The 6,021-nt window shown below is 37.5% G+C and overlaps 1 pseudogene; it reads right to left on the bottom strand.

The window, feature by feature from the left end:
• Nucleotides 1-4,251, bottom strand: part of LOC102872962 — a 65,462-nt pseudogene extending 61,211 nt beyond the window's left edge.
• Nucleotides 4,252-6,021: the final 1,770 nt, after the last annotated feature.

Genomic DNA, 6,021 nt, shown 5'->3' with positions numbered 1-6,021 from the left:
AGAGAAAGCCAACTGATTTTTGTATGTTGATCTTGTATCCTGCTACTTTGCTGAATTGGTCAACTACGTCCAATAGTTTTCTTGCTGAGTCTTTACACCTATCAATGTACTCCTGCAATTGGTTTAGTATCTTTCAGCAGCACACAAATCATCAAGATATGATAAATTATCATCTAAGTGGTGGAAAAGACAATATAAATCCATATGTTCTTTCTTCTCATAACTGATTTTAAAAGTCACTGAAAACCATATGGAAACTAATTCTACTCTGATATACATGAGATTGTTATGAGTTGGAGTAGACTTGATGGCTGTTTTATTTCTTCAGTACTATCTTTTATTTTTTAATTGATTTTCATACAATAATTCATTTACTTTTTCATTGATAGACATTTTATTTTATATAGTCTTTCATTTACAATGCATTTCATACAATCATTAATATACATTGTATTTGATATAATTAATTACCATTGATCTATGCCTATTATTACACTGTCTTTTCAGGTCCCCATTGATTCAGGTCCTCTGTTCCTTTACTTTCTCCTCAATTTGCCCACTAACCTCTGCTATCCTAGTGATTTCCACCTTTCCCCTTTTTCCACCCCTACCCCTTTTCCACATTTATACACATCTTACTAATTATCCTTCTGTTTTTGCAGTAATTGTCATAGGTGGTATTTATCCTTAAGAGACTGAATTAGTTCACTCAGTAAAATACTCTCTAGACTTTCTCATGCTATAAAGTATTTTACAAGTTATTCCTTAGTGCTGCATAGTATTCCATTGTGTTAATATTCCACTATTTCTCAATCCATTTGTTTGTTGATGGGCATTTGGCTGTTTCCATACTCTTGCTATTGTGAATAATGCTTTATGAGAAAACTTGATAGCTGTTTTTTGATGTATATTTTAAGCTCCACTATATCATCTCAAAATTATGCTAACAAGCCAAAGGTGGGTGATTTTAATCTGCGGCCCTCAGGCCTGATTTTAATTGGTTTTGGTCAAACATTTGTGTAAGTGGTATAGCACTGGTATGTCCATTTGCTGTACAGAGGTAACTTGTGGTTGCTGTGATGCTAAACACTGTGACACTGATGTGTCAAGTGTGATAATGGTTACCCCTGATGGGCAGTGTTTGGTGGAGCTCCCCAATTAAAATAAGCTTGGAAGCAGGAGTGGCATCCACTTATGAAATAGCTTGCCTCCGGAAACTCTATGAACTTGGAGAAACAATGAAGTGTTCAGGTCTTTCGTTCATAGGGTCGCTATGAGTCATGTCCTCCTGGATGGCACTTAACAACAATAGTAACATATGATCTCAAAGGGAGCTCTTCTGGCCTAGTGGCAAGAAGCTGTGTTGCAATCCTGAAAGCATGAGGTTCGAGGCCACCAGCTGCTCTGCACGAGAAAGATAGGCAGTCTCATCTCATGTGATTAACTGCCTCTGAAAATTCGCTGGAGGGTCAGCTATGGATCGGTTCCAACTCTACAATACACAACAACAGCAACAATAACACCATCTCAAATACACACACAGAGTCTGTATGTAATGCTCCTGAAAACCAGAGACGGATTTACTCATTCTTGATTCACATGTTTAGTGTCTATTAGTGATTTCAGACACTGAAAAAATAGATTGGAATGGGATGGAATGGAATAATACATATATAAATAGTATGAGGTACATACATCGCAAGAAATTTCTCCTAGATATGATGGGTTTGAAAAATCCAAAACAAGCAGGAGTGACAGATCTAAGTCCTGTCACCTCAGACATATGAAGCATAGGCGACAGAGAATGGGATTGCCCAATCTGATTTACTCATATTCATCCTTTCTCATAATAAACAATTTATGCAGGTGAGAGGTGTACTGATTCAGTAGATTAAAGCATGATAATGAGCCAGCTGTCTTTTTGGTCTGTTTTTTCCAGTGAGAGTTAGGGACACAATAAAGTGTATGCTATAGGCAGACAGGCCACTCTCTAAAACTTTATAGGGTCCTCTTCTCAATATTCTATCAGTTTACTTTTTAGTTCCACTATAATCTTATTCTGTAAAAATTACCAGTAAAACTGAAGCCACATGATTATTGGACTGAGTACCAATAGGCTATTCTTGTTATGTTGTTAGGTGCTGTCGAGCTGAATACGAATCCTATAAACAGCTTTGAACCCTGTCCCACTCTTGTGTTTTCCTCATCATCTCTAGCATACTTGAACCTATTGTTGCAGTCACTGTGTCAAATTATCTTATTCCTCTTTTTCGTTCATTTTCCACCTTGCCAAGCATGATGTCTCTTTTCAAGGAATAGTCTCTTCTAATAACATGCCCAAAGTATGTGAGATGAAGCCTCACCATCCTTGCCTCCAAGGAGCATTCTGGCTGCATTTTCCCCAAGATATATCCCTTTGTTCTTCGGCAGTTCATGGGATATTCGGTACTCTTCGCTGACACCATAATACAAAGGCATTAATCCTTCTGTCATTCTTATTCACTGTCATGCTTTCAGATGTGTAGCAAGTAATTGAAAAGACCCAGGCCTGTATCCTGCACACCTTAGTGCAAGCTAATATTATTCTTCCTCAGTACTTTGGAGAAGTCTCTCGCAGCTGACTTGCCCAATGCAACATGTCTCCTGATCTCCTGACTGCTGGTCAGGATTATGGATTCAAGTAAGATAAAATCATTGACAAATTCAATCTTTTCTCCATCTATCATGATGTTGATTATTGGTCCAGTAATGAGGACTTTTGTCTTCTGGATGTTAAGATTCAATCGCTATTAAAGGTTGTAGTCTTTGATCTTCCAGAGCAAGTGTTTCAAGGCTTCCTTACTTTCAGCAAGCAAGGCTGGGTCATCTGCATAACGCAGTTTTTTGATGAGTCTTCCCTAGATCTTGATGCCACATTCTTCTTCATAGAGTCTAGCTTCTTGAATACAAATACAAATTGAATAGGTATGAAGAAAGGATACAGCCCTGATGTACACCTTTCCTGAGTTTAAACCATGCCATGTTCCTTTGCTCCATTCATATAACAGCCTCTTGATATAGAAATAGGGTTTGAGTGATCATAATTATGTGTTCTGGGATTCCCATCCTTCTAAATATTAGCCTTAGTTTGTTATGATCCACATGGTCAAATGCCTTTGTATAGTTAGTAAAACACAAATAGACATTCTTCTGGTATTTTCTGCTTTCAACTAGGATTTATCTGACATTAATAGGTTATAGGGCTGGATAAATTATAAATAACAAAATTAACATTAAGCAACAGCTGATTCCGCCCACCTCCTGCCAGCTAGGAACAACTTTTGTCACTGGCTGAGCTTGCACTGTTGCAATGTAATATGAAACAATGGGTTCAGACTTTTTTTAAATTTTAAGTCAAAGGGCAGACTTGCACAAACTTAAAAAGGTTGTCTCTGTTCTGTGAGGACACCAAATCCAGGAGCTTCTAGGCAAGAGCAAGGTGCCTTGTCATCTCTTCCCGTCTTATCAATTGTACTTTGTGTCCCTTTTTTTAATAAGCAAAAGAATTTATTTGTATACAATCATTTGTATACCTTGTGTTTCTTTCATGTATATTGTGTTTTATATCATTAATCTCTATTGATCTTTGCCTTTTATCTAGAGATAATGACAGGAGCAAAAGTATGGAAGTCAAAAATAAGAAGCATATGTTAAGGATACAACATGTAATCAAATTTTTTTTTTAAGTAATCAAATTGACTTAAAGACCTAGTGCTTCTCAAACTCTGTGCCAAAAATATCTTCTTTGGAGAAAGACTAAAATTGAATGCTTCATTTTTCTTCGTGTTTTTTTTTTTTGTGCCCAAGTTTATTGAAAATATTACAGCGTAGTAGACAGACTCAAACAGCTCCACGTGGGTTGACTGACCTGCAGGTTGGACAGACTGCCAAAGTCCAAGAGCTTTAGCATTTCCTTAGTATGAGGGCCTACTTCACTGATCTCCTGATCCAGCCTGAAACCTCTGGTACATAATTATCTTTTCTTTCTCTCTCCTTCTCCTGCAGCTTAGTGGAGATGCCTCTCACTCTGAATGTACTTCATCAGGTGTGTGACATCCTGCTGTCTTGTTCCGGAGCTTCTTGCTGGGAATAATGGTGACCTCCTCACACACGGCGCTTATTCGTGTGGAAGTCATTAGCCAGGCGCGTGTAGTATTTCACAATGATGACCTGGGCCGCCTTCTTCACAGTTTTGGTGCAAATGCGGCCCATGTTGGCGGGTCCTTGGTGAAAGAGGAAATACGAAGCACAAGAGAGACCGGTAAAGCGCAGGCCCCAAATGCTCCATTTTTGGAAGAATTATAGCATTTAGCTTCATGTCTTAAAGTATCTTGTTTTAAGCTAAATGCTGAATTCTATCAGTGATTTTGTTTAAGAAATTATATCTTTTTTTAAAATTTCTATTTTATTATTTTTTGTATGTGTACCGTCAAATCAGATCTGACTGTTACAGGAGGAGATTGCCCCTCCTTCTCCAGCAGAGCATCTCATGGATTTGAACCGCGTTCCTCTGGGATTGCAGTGCATCTTCTTGCCACTAGGCCAGCAGAGCTCCCTTAAGAAACTGTATTTTAAAAGTCTGTTATTAGAAAACATTTCCTATTTATATCCTTGGTTTGTTTGTAAGCTTTCACAGAAAAAGTAGTAATTTATTTAATCATGCATCTGGCAAATCGTTGTATGCAAACGCATTTTTAATTATTTTGTGAATATTATCTCCTGTGTGACTAACTGCTTCTGAAAACCCACCAAAGGGTCAGCTATGGGTTGAGTCTGACTTGATGGTACATAACAACAACAATCATAAATATAAGATTACATAGAAAATATAAATATGTAATATCTGTACCTTAGATAATTGTTGACAAACTTTAAAGACTCCAGTTGTCACTCACCCCAAGGTAGGATGTAGAAGATTTTCTTTGTGGACTGTGTTGTACTAGTTCATGTTTCTGGAGTGTATGATTCTAAGTCCGTAGGATTAGCAACTCGTTCCCTCAAAGTCTTTGGTTATGAATAAGAAGTTTCTATATCTTTGTCCCCCATTGAGTCTGTTATGCACGTGGACATATTTATAGCATATACTCATACGAATGGAGAAATGTCTTTTGTGAAACCTAGCCACAAAATAACCTGTTACGCTGATGACACAACCTTACTTTCAGAAAGCAAAAATTTTAAGCACTTACTGAAGAAGATCAAAACATTAAGCTTTCAATATGGATTACATCTCAAAATCAAGAAAACAAAAATCTTTACCACTGGCCAATAGACAATATCATGATAGAAAAAAAGTTTGACACCATCAATGATTTCATTTTACTTGGATCTGCAATCAATACCCATGGTAGCAACAGTCAAGAAATCAAAAGACGTGTTGCATTGGGAAATCTGCGGTCAAGGACCTCTTTAAAATGCTGAACTAGAATATCCATCTAAATATTGAGCTGCTCCTGACCTGAACTATGATATTTTTTATTGTTTCATATGTGAGCAAAAGTTGGACAATGATAAGAAAGACTAAAGATAATTGATGCCTTTGAATTGTGTTGTCGACACAGGATATTGAACATTTTATTGGCTGCCAAAAGAACAAATAAATCTTTGTTGGAGGAAGTACAACCAAGCTCCTTGGAGGCTAAGATGATGAAATATCATCTCACATACTTAGGGCAAGTTGTCAATAGATGTCAGACTTTCGAAAAAGACATCATGGTTAGCAAAGTAGAGGGTCAGTAAAAGAAAGCAAGCTTCTCAAGAAGATGGATCAAACCAGTGACTGCACCAATGGACTTGAGCATGGCAGAGTCTGTAAAAATGGTGCAGAATAAGGCAAGATTCAGATCTGTTGTTTATATGTGGCTATAAGTAGGAGTGGACTCAATGGCCCCTAGCAGCAGTCCTATGTATGATCATGGATGTAGTCCCATTCACTTGCCCATCTCTTTTAATCTTGTCTGTACAAGCTGTATGACCTATACA

This window comes from Elephantulus edwardii, unplaced genomic scaffold, assembly GCF_000299155.1.
Source record: "Elephantulus edwardii isolate Elephantulus edwardi_28Jun2011 unplaced genomic scaffold, EleEdw1.0 scaffold00061, whole genome shotgun sequence".
In the NCBI taxonomy this organism is placed as follows: domain Eukaryota; kingdom Metazoa; phylum Chordata; class Mammalia; order Macroscelidea; family Macroscelididae; genus Elephantulus; species Elephantulus edwardii.
Note: the sequence above shows the minus strand (reverse complement) of the source record. Positions and strands in the feature narration are given on the sequence as shown.